Consider the following 21,216-nt stretch of genomic DNA (forward strand, 5'->3'; position numbering starts at 1 on the left):
GCTTCACTCGCTGGAATTCCTTACAGTGACTCACAAAACGTCTGAGGGACCGGTAGACACCTAGACCGTGATACCTGTTTTCCATTCTGTCTCGAGTTTTCTTGAATCCGAGGGCATCAGACGTAGAAGTGTCGTGGAAATACTTTAGAATTGGTAGACGTAGAATTTCTGGGGTGACAAACAACCATTTCTGCCCCACAGGATCATAATTCCTCTTATGCGATGTTCAGTGTATTAACTGAAATTGTCCTTTGGTCTGTTCATACATCTTCGGGGCTTATATGGCTTTCAGCAGTGCTGGATATTCCCTCTGCTCAGCAGCAATGTCATTTAAAGCAGCTGTGATTGAGATTTCATCCGCAGTGCTACATTCTGCCAAACGACTCCTTGAAAGTATGGCGGCATCCTTGCACCCGCATTTATATGCCACTTTGACGACATAATCCTCGAGCCCCAATGCCAATGTGACCAGTCGACCCAACGGATCCTTCAAGCTAGCCAGTATGCGTAGGGAATGGTGCTCCGTCACAATGGAGAAAGGCCTGCCTAATAAATGCGGCCGGAATTTTTTTATGGCCCAGAGAAGTCCAAGGTAGTCTTTCTCAGTTGTAGAGTAGTTCATCTCAGTCATGGGGACTACCCTGGCAGCATAAGCTATCACTCTCTCAGCACCTTCCTGAATTTGCACTGAAATTGCTCCTGTCACATAATCGCTAGCGCTAGTGTGGAAAAAATGGTTCAAATGGCTCTGAGCACTATGGGACGCAACATCTTAGGTCATAAGTGCCCTATAACTTACAACTACTTAGACCTAACCAACCTAAGGACATCACACACACCCATGCCCGAGGCAGGATTCGAACCTGCGACCGTAGCAGTCCCGCGGTTCCGGACTGCAGCGCCAGAACCCCACGGCCACCGCGGCCGGCGCTAGTGTGGAGTTCCGCCTCGGAATTCTCGTCTTGCAATGCCAGGACTCATTAAGGCCAAGGAAAGATCTTTCTTGTACTTTGTTCCGAGAAATTTTCTCGTCTTCCTGCAGTCGTCCTGCTACGGACCTACCTTAATTTAGAAGTCCTTTATTAAACGCCGGTAGTACGATGATATTCCGAGATAACTTCTCACATAATTAAAGGCCGAGCAGTCGGAATGTCTGTGAGTGGTCTTATTTTCTCTGATTTGGACCCAGGCCATCGGTATTCACTAGGTTCCGCGAGATTTGTATTTCTTGGGTAAAGAAGAGGCAATTTTTCCTCTACATCTACTTGACTGCTCTGTACTTCAGATTTAAGTGCTTGGCAGAGGGTTCATCAAACCACTTTCACACTAATTCTCTATCATCACATTCTCGAACTGTATGCAATGAAAACCAACACTTAAACCCTTCCGTGAGATCTCTAATTTCTCTTATTTTAGTTTATATTTAGGTTGGCATCAACAACATATTTTCTCATTCAGAGTTGGAGACAGAAATTTTGTGTAAGGGTCTCGCTGTAACGAGAAACGCTATTGTTTCAATGAATGTCACCCCAACTCACGTATCACATCCGTGGCACTTGTGATGCTACCATTCTGTTTCTTTTAATTAATCCTTTCATTATTAGGAATAACCTGCTTTGGACTGCAAGGCAACGGACTTTGGAACAACGGTTGCACGCAGTAACTGCTCTGTAATACTTTGTCCGAAGTTCACCTCGTTAAACGACTGTGCACACAAGCTACCACACAAATACATATGATTAATTGGATTTCGGTTGAGCAGAGAAGGAACAGTCAAGTGATATGTCTACTTTTGCACCACTCTGACATGACTAATGGAGTGACTTTAAAATACCACATAACAACTTAACACAAACACTTCCATCTTTCTGCACCTAAGACTACAAACCATAAAACCAAGAAAGACACTGCAAAATATGCTGTATACATATGTAAATAATATTCAAAAGGTGAGTAGCTGATTAACCTGCATGCGGCTGAAGGCTCTATGCACATTCTTTGGTGGCTGGTGTGTTAATTAGAAGTTTGTTACAAATTTGTTTCTTGTTTACACTATATGCAAAAGTTGGCCAAAATTTCACTATGTCGTAATGATAAGAAATCTGTTAACTACTAAACGTGATCTCAACAGCCTACGTTTGTACTGGAAAAAACACTTGAGTTTCGTAACACGTAAGGAAAGTAATATTTTCATTGATTTTTATCACCACAGTAACTATGCTGTTTAATAGTAAAATTGGCACATTACCTTTTGATTTCAACTTCTTTGCTTAGTTCAGAATTAGATGATATTTTTATATAAAACGCTGCATAATTATAAACACGATTTCTAAGCATCTTTTTACGTTATAAATTGCTTTTGAGGGGACCTGGACGCCATCAGGGATCAAAAACTGATTTTTTAAATAGAATTCTGTGATTCTTTTTAATTGCAAACGTATACACTTATGTACAGTACCTAATCATTTTCGAATTTAAATGCCTTCCTGAAGCAGATGCTGCTTGTGAATGTCTAGCTCTCACACTGCTGTCAAACACAAAACCTTGAATACAAAGTCTAGTTATTCAATTTTGGCGCCGCTAATTCGATAGTAAGTCGTTTGTGTAATATATTTGAAAAACGTATCGACTGCACAATGAGCAGGGATTTATTACACTCGATATTTCTGTAAATAAGAGAAGATTACTTTAGTTTACTTGTGTACACACAAAATATAGTGAAGTGAATATTCGCCTTGCCTATGCCATGACGGCTGTTGGGAAGGGAAGAAAAGCGGCCCAAAGATGCCGTGCTATAGTGGCCCTCCCACCGCCACCTGTCAAAAGAGAACCGACTCGTGGAGATAACATCTTGGACCTACTGATAACCAACAGACCCGAACTTTTCGACTCTGTAAGCGCGGAACAGGGAATCAGTGATCATAAGGCCGTTGCAGCATCCCTGAGCATGGAAGTAAATAGGAATATAAAAATGGGAGGAAGGTTTATCTGTTCAACAAGAGTAATAGAAGGCAGATTTCAGACTACATAACAGATCAAAACGAAAATTTCAGTTCCGACACTGAAAATGTTGAGTGTTTATGGAAAAAGTTCAAGGCAATCGTAAAATGCGTTTTAGACAGGTACGTAGCGAGTAAAACTGTGAGGGATGGGAAAAACCCACCGTGGTTCAACAACAAAGTTAGGAAACTACTGCGAAAGCAAGGAGAGCTTCACTCCAAGTTTAAACGCAGCCAAAACCTCTCAGACAAACAGAAGCTAAACGATGTCAAAGTTAGCGTAAGGAGGGCAATGCGTGAAGCGTTCAGTGAATTCGAAAGTAAAATTCTATGTACCGGCTAGACAGAAAATCCTAGGAAGTTCTAGTCTTACGTTAAATCAGTAAGTGGCTCGAAAGAGCATATCCAGACACTCCGGGATGATGATGGCATTGAAACAGCGGCTGACAGGCGTAAAGCTGAAATACTAAACACCTTTTTCCAAAGCTGTTTCACAGAGGAAGACCGCACTGCAATTCCATCTCTAAGTCCTCGCACAAACGATAAAATGGCTGACATCGAAATAAGGGTCCTAGGAATAGAAAAGCAACTGGAATCACTCAACAGAGGAAAGTCCGCTGGACCTGACAGGATGCCAATTCGTTTCTACTCAGAGTACGCGAAAGAACTTGCCCCCCTTTTAACAGCCGTGTACCGCAAGTCTCTAGAGGAACGGAAGGTTCCAAATGATTGGAAAAGGGCACAGGTAGTCCCAGTCTTCAAGAAGGGTCGTCGAGCAGATGCGCAAAACTATAGACCTATATCTCTGACGTCGACCTGTTGTAGAATTTTAGAACATGTTTTTTTCTCACGTATCATGTCGTTTCTGGAAACCCAGAATCTACTCTGTAGGAATCAACATGGATTCCGGAAACAGCGATCGTGTGAGACCCAACTCGCTTTATTTGTTCATGAGGCCCAGAAAATATTAGATACAGGCTCCCAGGTAGCTTCTATTTTCCTTGACTTCCGGAAGGCGTTCGATACAGTTCCGCACTGTCGCCTGATAAACAAAGTAATAGCCTACGCAATATCAGACCAGCTGTGTGGCTGGATTTAAGAGTTTTTAGCAAACAGAACACTGCATGTTGTTCTCAATGGAGAGACGTCTACAGACGTTAAGGTAACCTCTGGCGTGCCACAGGGGAGTTTTATGGGACCATTGCTTTTCACAATATATATAAATGACCTAGTAGATAGTGTCGGAAGTTCCATGCGGCTTTTAGCGGATGATGCTGTAGCATACAGAGAAGTTGCAGCATTAGAAAATTGCAGCGAAATGCAGGAAGATCTGCAGCGGATAGGCACTTGGTGCAGGGAGTGGCAACCGACCCTTAACCTAGACAAATGTAATGTATTGCGAATACATAGAAAGAAGGATCCTTTATTGTATGATTATATGATAGCGGAACAAACACTGGTAGCAGTTACTTCTGTAAAAGATATAGGAGTATGCGTGCGGAATGATTTTTAGTGGAATGATCATATAAAATTAATTGTTGGTAAGGTGGGTACCAGGTTGAGATTCATTGGGAGAATCCTTAGAAAATGTAGTCCATCAACAAAGGAGGTGGCTTACAAAACACTCGTTCGACCTATACTTGAGTATTGCTCATCAGTGTGGGATCCGTACCGGGTCAGGTTGACAGAGGAGACAGAGAAGATCCAAAGAAGAGCGGCGCGTTTCGTCACAGGGTTATTTGGTATGCGTGATAGTGTTACGGAGATGTTTAGCAAACTCAAGTGGCAGACTCTGCAAGAGAGGCACTCTGCATCGTGGTGTAGCTTGCTGTCCAGGTTTCGAGAGGGTGCGTTTCTGGGTGAGGTATCGAATATATTTCTTCCCCCTACTTATACCTCCCGAGGAGATCACGAATGTAAAATCAGAGAAATTCGAGCGCGCACGGAGGCTTTCCGGCAGTCGTTCTTCCCGCGAACGATACGCGACTGGAACAGGAAAGGGAGGTAATGACAGTGGCACGTAAAGTGCCCACTGCCACATACCGTTGGGTGGCTTGCGGAGTATAAATGTAGATATAGGTGTAGATAAATGTCTTACAAAACACTGCCGAGGTTGTGCAGTAAGGTAAATGAACATAAACGTGACAAAAGCTTTGAAGGTTCCAGTGGTGATACGGAAAGCAAGTGGGCAGTTTCTATTTTTAAGTATGTCAGCTGATAGACATGGTGTGCGATACACTCATTACCTTGGTGATGGTGACTCTAAGGGCTTCAACAGTGCTGTGACTGTTAAACTATATGGTGAAACTGAAATTATAAATGTTGAATGTATAGTACACACACAAAGGATAATGCAGGCAAGACTTTCGAAACTGTGCAAGGACACGACAGAAAAAAAATTCTCTGATGCCAAGCAGTTGTTGGGCAAGGCAGACTCACCAAATTAGAAACAGGAAAACACACAGAATATTATGGTCTAGCTGTCAGGAGAAACAGCGACAATGTCAGTGAGGTGAGATAAGTAGTTTGGGCAGCTCTGTTTCGTAGAACATCCATTGATGAGCGTCCGCAGCAGGTCCCTGCACAAAAGGAACACTTCATGGCGCAAGTGTATTAGGTGTAAAGTAAACGGACAGAAACATACACATGTTGACTCCATGCCAGAAATTGTTGTGGTAGAACTAAAGACAATATATAGAGATCTTTCAGATTCTAAACTCCTCGAAAAAATATTTACATGGAAAAACAAAGAATCTGAATGAAAGCTTCAATAGTTGCATTTGGGAACTCTTGCCAAAGACTGTTTTTGTTGGTATGTCAGTTTTTCAGTTTGGTGTGATGGACTCAACAATATGTTTTAATGATGGAGTAACAACCAGATTAAAAACCATGAGTGGAATAGGCATCAAAACTGGGGACAACATGGAAAGTGGACTGCTACGAGTGGGCTGGCAACATGTCACTAAAGCTGAAGAATTTGCTGAAAGCACGACAAAGGAGGCCATAATAACAAAGAAATGAAAGAAAACTAAAGAAGATGAGAAGAACACCCCAAATGAACAAGATTGCTGAGCTGCAATATGTTAAGGTATTATCATTGCGAAGAAAATTGCAAGCACATCTTTAGTGTCAACCTCTGGTAATAAACGTTTTTGCGTACTTAAGTACCTTTATTTCACTCAGTATTAAACCTACATAAACAAAATTTTTTATGAATAGTAATACAGTGCTTGTCTACACAGTGAACCACGTTATTCGAAAATGTATTACGTATTTTAAGCTGGAGCATGCCGTGTGTTCTTAAATTAATAGGACAAACAATGACATCTAAAAAAAATTTTTTAAGTACCCGGAATAACAAATTGGTAAATATTCCTGATTTACTGTTCCAACAAGTTAATGATTATAGGAATAAAATCTGTTTTGACCTTTTATTTTCAATAGCGTGGAAGCGTACTGAACCTAAAATAAAAATTACACGTAATTCAGTATGTACGATAAAAATCAATATTCACTCCACTATGTATTCCAAAGTTTTTAATTTTTGCACGTGGAGGTCACAATATACTAATTATTTGGTTAAAGTTTCTTTCTAATATCTATTAGAGTTTTTGAGTTATTAAATTTGAGAGTAATAGTAAAAACTACAGGCCATGCATCCAGGTTCCAAAAATACGTAGTATCAGCTTGATTTAGCAACTGTGAGACACTGGAACAGATTTAAGTCATAGGAAACATGAATTTGGCAGCCACTCAATATGTAAGCAATAAAATATGTAGCACAGAATTCAGTTCCTGAAAAAATAATTATTCAAGAACTTCATTACACGTGAGAGACAATCGGTCACAACTTAAGTTTGAGTAATGGCTGCCTCACAACGTGTTTGCTCATTTTTAACAACGCTCATAATAAAAAATACTTAAATGCTAAGTGGCAACAGTGAGCTATAGGTTTATCTCCACTATAAATGCTACGTATTTCCTCACAGCCGTACCAATTATACCAATTAAACATTTGGCTCCAGAAAGTAACTTGCAGTACATACAAGTTGCTGAATCCTTTGCATGAAATACCGCAGAGAATGAGTTACAAACTTTCCGACGGCCATGTCTCCACTGCAGCACTTGCTTCTCATTACATGCAGAAACTGAGCCAAAATTAATTAACACCGTCCACGTACAGATTTTATGTAGACATCTTCTTCACAAGTATAACTTTTAATATCGTTTACCGAGGTACAGTATAGTATGCTCATTTGCGTTCACAAGCAACGTTTTTCCTATGAACCTCAAAGGCTTTTAAGCCACGATCCTGAACAACGATTAATGAAGAAGGCGGGATTGCATAGCGTCCTTTGCGTTGCGGCACATTCCCTAACTGACGCCACAGCTATCTACTTTATTAACTTCGTTCTCTCATTAATTACACAAAGCTTTTTATAATATTGTTTATTACTTTGTGTTAAATATTACAAAATATTGTTCTTAAATATTTTAATAGTGAAAACATTTTATGTACAACACAGTAAAAAAATATATTCTATTAATTCATATCTTTAGTAACAGCATCCCGCAGCACATTTCTTAGCACATGATCTCACGCAACCTGACGCTTCTTTAATTCACACTACTACAGCTACAGATAAGGCTTACACATAATTGATTGATACCTTCGCGTTGATATTTAGACAGATCGTCTTGACCGAATACAAGCATTGCGAACTCGTGAAACGAAAACTGATTTTGACGAAACGATAACGATAGTCATAAGTGTATCGTTAAGAACTCCCTCCCTATTTCACGACAGTAAAAAACGAGCTGCCCTTCTCTGAACTTTCTCTGTGTCCTCCACTACTCCAATCTAGTGAGGATTCCACACCCACAGTAGTATTCGAGAAGAGTACAGACATGTGTAGTGTAGGCAGTCTCTTTATTGGACTTTTAGCATTTTCTAAGCTTTCTGCGAAAAAAACATAGTTTTCATTCGCGTTCGCCACAACATTAACTAAGTGAGCGATCCAGTTTAATTTGTCCGTAATTGCTATCCCTAGGTAGTTAGTTGAATAGACAGCCCTCAGATTTGTGGAATTTATTGTGTAGCTGAAACTTAAGGAATTCCATTTAATACTCATTTGGATGACGTTACACTTTTCATTATTTGGGTTTAATTGACACTTATCGTACCATACTGGTATCATGTGAATATTATTCTGCGAATGGTTTTGACCTTCTGATGCCTTTACTAGATGGTAAATGACAACACCATCTACATACGATCTAAGATGGCTGTTCAGATTGTCCCCTAAGTCGTTCACACAGAGCAAAAGAATTGAAGGATCACATGTCAGAAACCATGTAATTTTCTCTCATTATCATGCATAAGTTTGAAATTTGGCGCAAATGTGCTACAACATTCCTCTGTAATGATACAAAAGCGTAGCGTCCTAAAAAGTCACACTCGGACTTGGTGGCGCTTCAAACAGCAAGGTTTCGACACATGCGACAAAAGGGCACAGCTCGGAAGTTCATGCGAACAGTAATATGGATTAATGATGTCATATTGGCGTCAAATTACTTCACAGTTCTACCCAACACTTCCGTCGACGTGTCACACGATGAGATGGTCGTTAGAGCTACCTGTACCCACTCTTTTGCGTCTCTGCGATTGGGGCTAGAATCGTGACACCCTGCGTTGAAATTGCACCGTTTTTTAATAGATGTCCGAGGAAAACACTTCAGGCACACCGACGCTCAGAACTGACACGGATAGGCTTCATAGTTCGGCGTAAAGAACGTCAATGAAACCATACCTTTCCCTGGGGCGCTGATTCCCATACTATTCACGGCTGAAAGCGACAGTTTGCAGTGTGCTGAGCATCAGGAAACTGTTATTGACAACCTTGGATACTGCGGACGCCCTCGCACGTTTATAACCTTTTCTAAGGACATTATGCGGCTGCATTCACATTGAGCGTAATCGCAACCCTTTGGAGTGCATCGCGACCGCAATTTTTGCTCTCGTGTACAGGTAGAAACCACTATGGATCGTTGAAAATCGTTCAACGAAATTTGAAAGTTATCCGAAGCAACGAAGGGTACTCATGATTTTTCATCCCTCGTGTTTTCCGATAAGGTACAGCATTAACATGTGCGTGAATAAAAGTTCAAAGAGTCCTTCTAAGACTCCACATTTAGGCAACACCCTCGGTGCCACCCACGCAAATTTGTTGAGCGCCTTAGAAATGTATATGTCACACACTTTAACATCAATTGACCCTGGCGGCTGCTCTAGCGCTTGAAGGCTGCAAACTCCAACCAAGGGGTATCGAAAGGGTTGCTCGACACTCAGGCGCTAGAGCATCCGCCAGTCTGCACTGATGTCGAAATTTCTGATAGGTACATTTTTAACGTGCTCAACAAACGTGCGTGTGTGGCACCGAGTGTGTTACCAAACTGGGGGATGTTGAAAGGAACCTTTGCCGTTTCATTCACCCACATGTTCATTTTGCACTCTTGCGTGATCACGCAAGAGGAGGTCGGACCACAGGAGGGTTGGAACAGCATAAATACCCTTTACAGCTTCGTCTACATCTACATCTTAGTGGACTTGTTGCATCTTCTAAATGTTCTGCCAATGACACGCAACCTTTGGCTCGCCTTCCCCACAATATTATCTATGTGGTTTTTCCAACTGAAGTTGTTCGTTATTTTAACACCCAGGTACTTAGTTGAATTGACAGCCATGAGAATTGTACTATTTATCGAGTAATCTAATTCCAACGGATTTCTTTTGGAACTCATGTGGATCACCTCACACTTTTCGTTATTTAGCGTCAACGTCCACCTGCCACACCACACAGCGATCTTTTCTAAATCGCTTTGCAACTGATACTGGTCTTCGGATGACCTTACTAGACGGTAAATTACAGCATCATCTGCGAACAACGTAAGAGAACTGCTCAGATTGTCACCCAGGTCATTTATACAGATCAGGAACAGCAGAGGTCCCAGGACGCTTCCCTGGGGAACACCTGATATCACTTCAGTTTTACTCCATGATTTGCCGTCTATATTACTACGAACTGCGACCTTCCTGACAGGAAATCACGAATCCAGTCGCACAACTGAGACTATACCCCATAGGCCCGCAGCTTGATTAGAAGTCGCTTGTGAGGAACGGTGTCAAAAGCTTTCCGGGAATCTAGAAATACGGAATCAACTTGAGATCCCCTGTCGATAGTGGCCATTACTTCGTGCGAATAAAGAGCTAGCTGCGTTGCACAACAACGATGTTTTCTGAAACCATGCTGATTACGTATCAATAGATCGTTCCCTTCGAGGTGACTCATAATGTTTGAATACAGTATATGCTCCAGAACCCTACCGCAAACCGACGTCAATGATATAGGTCTGTAGTTCGATGGATTACTCCTACTACCCTTCTTAAACACTGGTGCGACCTGCGCAATTTTCCAATCTGTAGGTACAGATCTATCGGTGAGCGAGCAGTTGTATATGATTGCTAAGTAGGGAGCTACTATATCAGCGTAATCTGAAAGGAACCTAATCGGTATACAATCTGGACCTGAAGACTTGCCCGTATCAAGCGATTTGAGTTGCTTCGCAACCCCTAAGATATCTACTTCTAAGAAACTCATGCTAGCAGCTGTTCGTGCTTCAAATTCTGGAAATAATCCATTCGTCTTCCCTGGTGAAGGAATTTCGGAAAACTGCGTTCAACAATTCCGCTTTAGCGGCACAGTCGTCGGTAACAGTACCATCGGCACTGCGCTGCGAAGGTATTGACTGCGTCTTGCCGCTTGTGTACTTTACATACGACCAGAATTTCTTCGTATTTTCTACCAAATTTCGATATAATGTTTCGTCTCACGTTCAGTTTTCGTTGAATGGTTTTAAATAGTCCCTAGTGGTTCCAACCTGTACAAGAGAAAAAAATTTTCGGTCGCGCTGCAATCCAAAGCGGCACAAAAACGTTCAGTGGGGATGCAGCCCCACAATATCTTTAGAAAAGGTTTGAATCGTCCGAGGGTGTCAGCAGTGGCAATGAATATCTTCCTGTAGCTCATCGCACTGACGTGTCTCGTTTTCGACCGCGAAATGTTAGGGAACCAACGCCCTATGGAAAGGGTGGTTTTCTCTGACATCCTTCAAGCCAACAATGAGGCCATTTGGTGTCTATTCTGAGCGTCAGTGTGTCTTAAATATTTCACTCAGATACCTATAGGGAAATCGCGTAATTTCATCGCTGGTTGTCGCGGTTCTGACCTCCATCGCAGAGACGTCAAAAGAAGGGATGAAACGGGGATAAAACGGGCTGAGGCGACCTTCTCATCGTGTGACACATTGACAGCGGCGTTGGACCGAATTGGGTGAAATTTGGTGCCAATGTGACTTCATTAACCCACCTTACAATTCAACTGAACTTCCGAGCAGTGGCCTTTTTTCGCATGTGTCGATATCTTGCTGTTTCAAACTTCGCAGCGGCCGAGGGTGACGTCGCAGGGACCATGCTTTTGGACCAGTACAGAGAAAGGTCGTGGACACGTTTGAGCCAAATTTCAAACTTATGCGAGAACAATGGGAGGCAATTATATGGTTTCAAACATGTGTGCTTTAATTTTGTTGCGCAGTTTATATAGATTAGTAAAAGCAGAGGGCCTATAACATTTCCTTGAGGATCATGGGATAACACTTCTGTGTTGCTAGATGACTTTCCGTCAATTACAACCAACTGTGACCTTTATGAGAGAAAATCAAGAATCCACAACTGAGACGATACCCCATAGGCATGGAATTTTATAAGTAGCCGCGTGTGGGAAATAGTATCAAAATACATTTGGAAATCTAGGAATATGGAATCAGTTTGAGATCCCCTTTCGAGAGCAGGAGAATAAAGAATTTCTTGTGTTGCACAGTAATGATATTTCCTAAATCTGCACTGACTGTGTCAATAGATTGTTTTGTTAGAGGTAGTTCGTAATGTTCTAAAATAGTACTACAAATCGAAGTCAGCTATATGGCTCTGTGATTCAGCGTGTTACTCCTACTTCCTTTCGTGGGGACTGGTGTGACCTGTGGAACTTTCCAGTCTTGATGTTTCTTTCGTCGAGAAAGCGGTTCTATATAAATGCTAAGTGTATCAGTGTACTCTGAAAGGAATCAATTCGTATACAATCTGGACCAGAAGATTTGCCGTTATTAAGTGGTTTGAGTTGCTTCGTTTCACTGAGGGTATCTGTTTCTAAGTTTTTCATGATAACAGCAGTTTTTGATTGGAATTCTGGATTATTTACTTCGTCTCCTTTGATGATGGACTTTCGGAAAATCGTATTTTGGCACTTGCTAAGGAACAACTGTCAACTGCTACGAAACAACCGACAATCACTGCGAAACACCCGACCAATTACAATAAAAGGAAATGTTAAGGAGGGACGTGTTAACTGCAACGAAGTTCGTGGACGAACGCTCCACATGCATTCGACAGTTCATGCAGTACGGTGCTTAACAAAGGTTATGGAACCGATTAGCGCAACATTCCGTGTGGTACGGCAACATGTCTGCAAGACATAATTTACGTGCTTACTTTCGTTGACGAGAAGCTGGGCGGCAGGAAGTCAGTCAAAGTGACATACTGTGGCCCCAACTGTGGCCCCAGTAATAGGTGTGGTCAAAAGTATCATCTCGCGATTAAAAAAGGCAGCTGAAGGAGGAAATTCTATGCGTAAGAGTGTCAGTGGTCGTAGATGGACCACCACACCATAAGAGGATTGATACGTAGCGCTACTGTCGAAAAGGAACAGACATCTCACTCCTAGACGGATGGCTACAGACCTTGCCACTGCCACTAGTACACCATGTCTGCCAGAACCATTTACCGGCTGTTGAATCAAGCTTGTTTGTACACTCAGAACCGCGTTAAATGCATCCCACTTCTGCCACGCCATTGTCGAAAACGAGTTCATTGGTGTAGGGAACATGTAGGTTGGGCTTAGCAAGACTGGACCAAACTGCTATTTATTTTATTTTATTTTACACGTCTAGTTCCGTAGGACCAAGTTGAGGAAGAAATCTCCAAGCTCATGGAACGTGTCAGCACATGATATTACAACATGAAAATAATAACAGAGAAATAAAATGTTTATGAACCCATAAATGGCAAGCCATAAGTTTATATAAACGCAATCAACAATACAAGATAGGAATCCGCTTAAGTTTTTAAGGAAATGCTCGACAGAATACAAGGAGCTACCCATGAGGAAACTCTCCAGTTTCGATTTGAAAGCGTGTGGGTTACTGCTAAGACTTTTGAATTCTTGTGGTAGCTTGTTGAAAATGGATGCAGCAGAATACTGCACACCTTTCTGCACAAGAGTCAAGGAAGTGCGATCCAAATGTATATTGGATTTCTGCCTAGTATTAACTGCGTGAAAGCAGCTAATTCTTGAGAATAAGCTGGTATTGTTAACAAGAAACGACAGTAGTGTTAGTGTTTTAACGTCCCGTCGACAACGAGGTCATTAGAGATGGAGCGCAAGCTCGGGTTAGGGAAGGAGGGGGAAGGAAATCGGCCGTGCCCTTTCAGAGGAACCATCCCGGCATTTGCCTGAAACGATTTAGGGAAATCACGGAAAACCTAAATCAGGACGGCTGGAGACGGGATTGAACCGTCGTCCTCCCGAATGCGAAAACGACAGTAAATAATATATTTACTGAGAGGCCAATGTCAGAAAACCAAGACTAGTGAACAGGGGTCGACAAGAGATTCGCGAACTTACACCACTTAGTGCTCGAACTACCAGTTCTTGAGCCAAAAATATCCTTTGAGAATGGGAAGAGTTACTCCAAAATATAATACCGAACGACATAAGCGAATGAAAATAAGCAAAGTAGACAACTTTTCGTGTCGAACCGTCACTTGCCTCAGTTACCGTTCAAATAGTATAAATGGCAGCATTAAGTCTTTGAACAAGATCCTAAATTTGGGCTTCCAACGATGGTTTACTACCTCCCTGAATACCTAGAAATCTGAAACGTTCAGTTTCACTAATCATATGTCCATTTAGTAAAAATAAAACGTCGGGTTTTGTTGAATTGTGTGTTAGAGACTGCAAAAACTGAGTCTTGCTGTTATTTATCGTTAGTTTATTTTCTACAAGCCATGAACTTGTGTCACGAACTGCCAGAGCCAATGCTGCACACAACATAATTTACTGCTAAGCTAGTGTCATCGGCAAGGACAAAAATTTTACAACTAGCTGTAATACTAGAGGGCATGCCATTTATATAAATAAGGAACTGTAGTGATCCCTGGGACACCCCCCATTTGACCGTGCCCCACTCATACCCCACATCACAGCCTTCCTCGAGTCTGTTGTCTGTTGTTAAAGTAAGAGGTGAACCAATTGTGAGCTACTCCTCGTATTCCATAATTGTCCAAGTTCTGGAGCGAAATTTTGTGATCAGCAAATCAAACGCCTTATTTAAATCAAAAAAGATGCCTAGCGTTCGAAACTTTTTGTTCAATCCCTCCAGTACCTCATAGAGAAAAGAGAATATAGCATTTTCAGTTGTTAAAACACTTCGAAAGTCGAACTGTACATTTGATAGCAAATTGTGTGAAATAAAATGACCAAATACCCTTACATAAACAGCCTTTTAATAACATTAGCAAATACTGATGGCATAGAAATAGGTCTAAAAGTGTCTACTTTATCCCATTCCCCCTTTTTATAAAGCGGATTTACTGATGAGTACTTTAATCGTTCAGGCAACTGACCATTCTTAAAGGAAAAGTTACAAATATGGCTAAGTACAGGGCTAACATATGCTACACAGTACTTTAATATTCTGCTAAGCACTCCATTATACGCATGAGAGTCCTTAGTCTTCAGTGATTTAGTTATTTACTCAATCTCTCAGTGGTATAAATCACAGAGAAAGGAATACTTCAGATATCAATTTCGGAAAGGCATTTTCCAAGAGAGTTGCATGATTTCCTGTAGAAACTAAGTTTTTATTTAATTCACCAGCAATGATACTCTATTTGAGTACCACATACTCTTTGCCATCCTAGTAACATTTTTAAGCACCTTACAATACTGTTTATAGTGGGCTACTGTCGCTTGACTGCGGCTACTTCTAATATTTTGATATAACTTTGTTCTATATGATATCCTTATTCCACTAGTCAGCCACCCAGGCTGCCTTTTACTGTTAGTACCCCGTTTAGAACGTTCTAATGGAAATCAACTTTCAAAGAGCAGTAGTAATGTGTTAAGGAAAGCATTGTATTAGTCATCTGTGTTATCAGCGCTATAAATATTCTGCCACTCTTGTTCCTTAACGACGTTTAAAAATCTCTGTTCTTGTTGGACTAGCTTTTCTACATAGTTTGTAGTTATATATAACATTTGTTTGGGCACAAAAACATTGTAGTGGTAATATTTGTGCATCTTGGTCTGAAAGTCAATTCACCCTTTTACTAACAGAATGTTCATCTAGTAATGAAGGATGAATAAAAATATTGTCTATGGATGTGCTACTGTTCCCTTGCACCCTGTTTGGAAAAAACACCGTCTGCATCAGAACATATGAGTTTAAGAGATTCTTCCAGCACGATTTTTATTGCACAATCACATACAAAATTAATACTGAAGTCACCACATATAACTAACTTGTGGTACTTCCTGTAAAGTGAACCAAGAACTCTCTCCGCCGTCAGCAGAAATTCTCTGCAGTCAGAGTTAGGGGATCTATAAACAACAACAATTAGAATTTCAGTTTCACTACATTCAACTGCACCTGCACAACATTCAAATACCCGTTTAATGCTGTGTCGTGATACGTCTATGGACTCAGAAGGAATACTACTTTTACGTTCATGACTCAGGTCATTGTCGAGCACATTCGAAATGTGAAGATATTGACCATATGCGTACATCCCCTGGATGTAAACCCTGTAGAGCATGCTAGGGATGCTCTTGGCAGACGATTCCCTGAACGAATATCCCATCTCCTAATCGTGGGAGAACTGAAAACCGCTTTGAGAAATGAGGGGGACAATATCCCCCAAGGACTCCTCTACAATCTGGTAACCAGCATGAATAACAGGGGAAAAACGTGTGTTAGTGACCGAGGAGGGCATATTCCCTACTGGGAGGCCATTATCGATCTTTATGTTGGGTATCTGACCTGAATCAAATACGAACGTCGTTTGTGTCTGTTATCCTGTTTTCCTATATGGTGACGTTTCTACCATTTTTGGTTAGAAATATACCACTCATCCCTATTACGTATGTACTGTGTTTCGTGTCGTCGATCATTTCCCGTAATTAACCCTGTGCAGGATTGTCTCTGTTCCTTTGCAATTGTCAGTGCAGTAACTCTACTTTAGTGGTAGTGTCATCTGTAACATTACCATCGTTATAGCACAGCGAAGGTACTAATTGAGCCTTACCGATGATGTAATTTACATAAGACCAGAATCTTTTTGGATTTTTCGGCAGATTTTGAGATAGAATCTCCTTATGAAAACTATTAAAAACATTTCGCGCTTAGATCAGAGCTAAGTTTCGATACTCTGTAAAACTTCGCCAGTTTTGGGAATTTGTATTCATTTAATCTTTGCACCCACTTGTCGTTGCTTCTCCAACAGTTTTCTGACCTGTTTTGTGTGCCATGGGCGATCAACTCCGTCCCTTATCAGTTTACTCTCAATTACAGCCGACACCCCTTCCCTGAATTTAAGCTTCATCTTGCCTATGCCTACCTAATTAGTTCGGAAGGAATGGAGGTTGTCTTTTAAGAAAAGTCTGGTAATTTTTTATCTGCTTTTTTTTTTAGATAGGTGTATTTCGCGTCTATTTTTTGTGGGTTTGGATGTTACGGCATTCACTCTCTTTACAACGACCTTGTGGGTGCCGGCCGGAGTGGCCGTGCGGTTCTAGGCGCTACAGTCTGGAGCCGAGCGACCGCTACGGCCGCAGGTTCGAATCCTGCCTCGGGCATGGATGTGTGTGATGTCCTTAGGATAGTTAGGTTTAATTAGTTCTAAGTTCTAGGCGACCGATGACCTCAGAAGTTAAGTCGCATAGTGCTCAGAGCCATATTTTGAGCCATTTTGACCTTGTGGGCACTAATCCCTGTATCCGTCATGACGATCCGTGTTTGCTCATATTATTTGTTGCTAAGAATTCAAGTATGGTATCGCAACCATTTTCACTTCGAGAGGGCTCCTGAACTAAATGAACAAAATAATTTTCAGAAAAAGCATTTAGTATAATATTATTCGGACGATGCTTTATGCCTACCACGGACACTGAGCATGTATTTTCACCAGCATCTCGAGGATAGTTTGGAATCATCGCCGATTATAACTGGATGAGAGGGGTTTGTATTCGAAATTATGCTCAGGATTGTCTTGGACCTTTCAGCAACTGTATGATCTGACTAACAGGGACCAATTATTAATTTATTTCGGTTTTCAAGTATGAACTCTCCTCATACTAACTTACAGGAACTACGTACTTGAATTTCGTTGCAAGATAAACCACATCTAACAAACAAATACATCGTTTATGTACACCGTTTGCTTGTTTTTAAAATTTTTGGCTGTTCTCGCCTCCAGATTTAGCCAGCGTTGAGTACCTATAATGATTTTAGCTTCAGTACTTTCTATTAGCGCTTGAAGTTCTGGTTCTTTCCCAGCACAGCTACGACAACTTACTATAGGAAAATAGTGCATGTGGTTCCTAGGTCTACCTCGTACTGCCACCTTTGAGAGTGAAGCCGTTTTCGAACTCTCCCGGGATCCTGTAAGCTAAAAGCCGCCCATTCCGCTCCACATAGTCCCCATTACGCGTGTAGTGGCCTTCAGTATGTAATCGACGCCTTACCTATTTTTGTCCGCAGCTCGTGTTCGTGCGGTAGCGTTCTCGCTTCCCACGCCCGGGTTTCCGGGATCGATTCCTGGCGGGGTCAGGGATTTTCTCTGACTCGTGATGACTGGGTGTTGTGTGCTGTCCTTAGGTTAGTTAGGTTTAAGTAGTTCTAAGTTCTAGGGGACTGATGACCATAGATGTTAAGTCCCATAGTGCTCAGAGCCATATGAACCTTACCTATTAAATGGAAGCCGATATCCCAATACCCTATAGCAAATTCAAGGAATCAAGAGCCTACATTTTCGCAGAACCATCTGAGTCTCTGATTCAAGCCCTCCACTTGATTCTGTACCAAAAGTATACAATCAGTCCTGTCGACAATACTACATTTGATGAGCTCTGCCTTAATCTCGCTATATATGTAAGTTGAAGGTGGAGAGGGGAAGAAAGGAAAGGAAAGGGAGAGGATCACAACTGTCAACTGCTTCGCGACATTACGCGGAATCAACGGCGGCGAGTGAAAATGTGTAGTGGATCGGGATTCGAACCAGGGATCTGCTGCTTAGTAGGCAGGTACGTCAACCATTGAGCCATCCGGGAGACAGCGTTATCGCAACTGCGCGGACTATCTCAGCACGCCTCACGGCTGATCCACATTCTCTTCGAACGCCACCTGACCGCAGTCCCTGTCTATTTCCTCCTTATTCGTTCTCTGAAATTCCCACAGGAGGTCGGACTTATTTGTGTATCCGCACTGAAGAAGGTGGATCAATTGCCCAGCTAGGCCATTCAGATTACATGAATGCGTGATGTCTGTTTTTTCGGACATGTCCGAAAGGACAGACGCCATCCATTCATATAATTTAATCTCGCAAGTTCAAATGGTTCAAATGGCTCTGAGCACTATGGGACTTAACATCTGAGGTCATCAGTGCCCTAGAACTTAGAACTACTTAAGCCTAACTAACCTAAGGACGTCACACACATCCATGCCCGAGGCAGGATGCGAACCTGCGACCTTAGCGGTCGCGCGGTTCCAGACTGAAGCGCCTAGAACCGCTCGTCCACCACGGCCGGCTCAGAATGGGAGTCTTCACTAGTTCTGATAGCCGTCAGACACCAGAGAGAAAATTTTTCCAATTGAAAGCTTCGACCATTCTTAGTATGGGAAGGCGGGACAAGGTGGGGAAGCTAACTTTAAACCCTTAAAAAGGGTCAAAAATAAACAAATTCAAGTAGGTTTGATTATCATTTGTTTACTTAACCATTGAATTATAATAGCATGCAAAGAAACCTGCAAACTTGTTACATTTAGTTAGAAATATCTCGATTTGAAACATAAACTACCAATTCCACGTCTTGCCCCATATGCGGGGTAAGATGGGGAACTAGCATGAATTCATCTCTAAAGCTTAAATAAGGACTGGAATAACGATATCATGTGACGATAAGGTTTCGAAACATGGTTCTGCGAATTGTAGAATCAGGTATTAAGTTTTATTTAGGCCTCTTACTTTCACATAGTACACAAGTGTGGACAGCCTCGTCATCATCACTTTCTATCCCTGCACAAGTGTCGTGGGCCCAACGTCCGCAGCTAATACACCGTATCCAGCCTCCTTCAGAGAAGTCATAACAGTATAAACATTCTTCACCCTCTTCCTCCTTGTCATTCGACTTCAGTTTATTATCCCTTGAGCATGAAGGGGTGGTTAAGACGACAGTAACGTTCGTCAATATTTCATTGTCATTATGTCCTTTTGGTAGTATCTCAGGTTTATTAAACGTCTTTGAGAAGAGTTTTCGTTTACATGCAGCACATTTGGGGACTCCTTTTCGTTTAATTTCTTCAGATAGTTCACTGCTATAAGGAGATTCGGTTAAAACAATGGGTGTTCCACGCCTGGTAGATGGTTTCCTTTTGGTTTTTTATCCACCTTTGGAATAACTAACACCATTTCGGTGCTGGTAACCTGAAATTTAGACGAAACAGAAGCTTGATCGTTAGTTGTTAATTGTTCAGGTGTTTTACGCCTTGACAACATCTCTAGTATTTGGTCTTCCGTTTCTGTAACTTCAGATGTGTGAGCTTGATGAATGTCTGTAGTTGAACAGGGAAGGTAATCACTTTCCTAAAACACATTTCTGTTTACAGGCCAGATGCCTGTTTTCCGAAACCCGTTCACTGCTGTGGACATTGTAGCTGAATGAATGAAGGCATTGTCGAATAAACTTCAACGTATAATTTACGTGTTCAAATCCCGCAGCGAGGTAAACACATGAGACGATAAGAACGTAATGGTTGGACAAATAGTAGGGGCAAGACGGGGAAGCTCCCCATCATGCCCCACCCCGTCTTGCCCCCTACCATGCTGTCAGGTTATGTTACGCCTACATGAACACTATTTAGTGAACATTGACTACTGGCACAGCAGTTTACTGCTAATAAGACGTACTATTCAGTGCTATATACAGTCTGGACAAATGTTCACGAAACACATGTTTTAGGACCTCGAAAGGTGTAAAACATTGCAAATCAGTATAACAATTGTACGTACCTTGCAAAGCTCACAGAAACCGCCGCGAAACTAAGGTTCAGCAATGTCAACACACTGAGACCTGTGTATTGATGATGTTGACGTAGCTATCCACAGATGGGAGCACTATAACTGTAGCTTATAGCCCTTCCCCGTCTTACCTCACCTCCCCGCCTTGCCCCGCCTTCCCCTACCAACATGAGCGATCCTGTTCACTTCATGGTATCCAGAAAGACCTGTTCCACATCGAGGATGATCGCCCCAGTGTGCACACTGAGTGCGCACTGGACTTCTTTCCCTCCTAGGTACCAATATCCCTAAATATCTTCATTACACGAGTAACACTGTAGTTCCAAACTACCAGTAATCCCACCGTCCGCGACTGCCCATATCTTGCAGGCCAAGAGACTTCCTCTGAAACAGGACAAGCGACTGTATCTGGCTCAGGATTTTAACAGCTACAGATAGAGCCCGAAACATGTTTGTCAGATGACCCAGGGCGGTATGTTTATTGGCCTCCTGCAAAGTCTTTTGCTGCCTCGCACACCTTGAAACGACCTCCCACTCAACCATGGGTGAGGGGCCAACTTCAATGAGGGAAGCAACGGGGTCGGCCACAGTGGTGGGCTAATCGGGGGACCCATGTGATGTGATGGACGTCTCTTGGATACACACGTCCGGAACCCCCCCCCCCCCCCCCCTCAGTGATCAACACTGGCAACCGCCTCAAGCTGCATGACCGTAGCTAGCATCACGTAAGTGGGTCATGGTATAGACAGC

The sequence above is a fragment of the Schistocerca americana genome, chromosome X (genome assembly GCF_021461395.2).
Source record: "Schistocerca americana isolate TAMUIC-IGC-003095 chromosome X, iqSchAmer2.1, whole genome shotgun sequence".
Classification (NCBI taxonomy): domain Eukaryota; kingdom Metazoa; phylum Arthropoda; class Insecta; order Orthoptera; family Acrididae; genus Schistocerca; species Schistocerca americana.